We start from the raw sequence: 221 nt of genomic DNA on the forward strand, positions 1-221 counted from the left end.
AGGGCTCCAAAGGAGTCTTAGCCCACTCTCACCTCCTACCAAAAAGGTTAAAATCATCTAACACAGAGGCAAGTATTTTTTCCGAAATCAATGTCAAGAATTGGTTAGTCTCATAATGGGAACAGCCAGCCCTCAGCATCTGGAATGATCTCCGTACTTCCAAACCCTAGTCGCCACCATTTTCTCCAGGTAATTTTCCATCCCTGCCCCCACAGAAAAAA

This window comes from Chrysochloris asiatica, unplaced genomic scaffold (genome assembly GCF_000296735.1).
Source record: "Chrysochloris asiatica unplaced genomic scaffold, ChrAsi1.0 scaffold00078, whole genome shotgun sequence".
In the NCBI taxonomy this organism is placed as follows: domain Eukaryota; kingdom Metazoa; phylum Chordata; class Mammalia; order Afrosoricida; family Chrysochloridae; genus Chrysochloris; species Chrysochloris asiatica.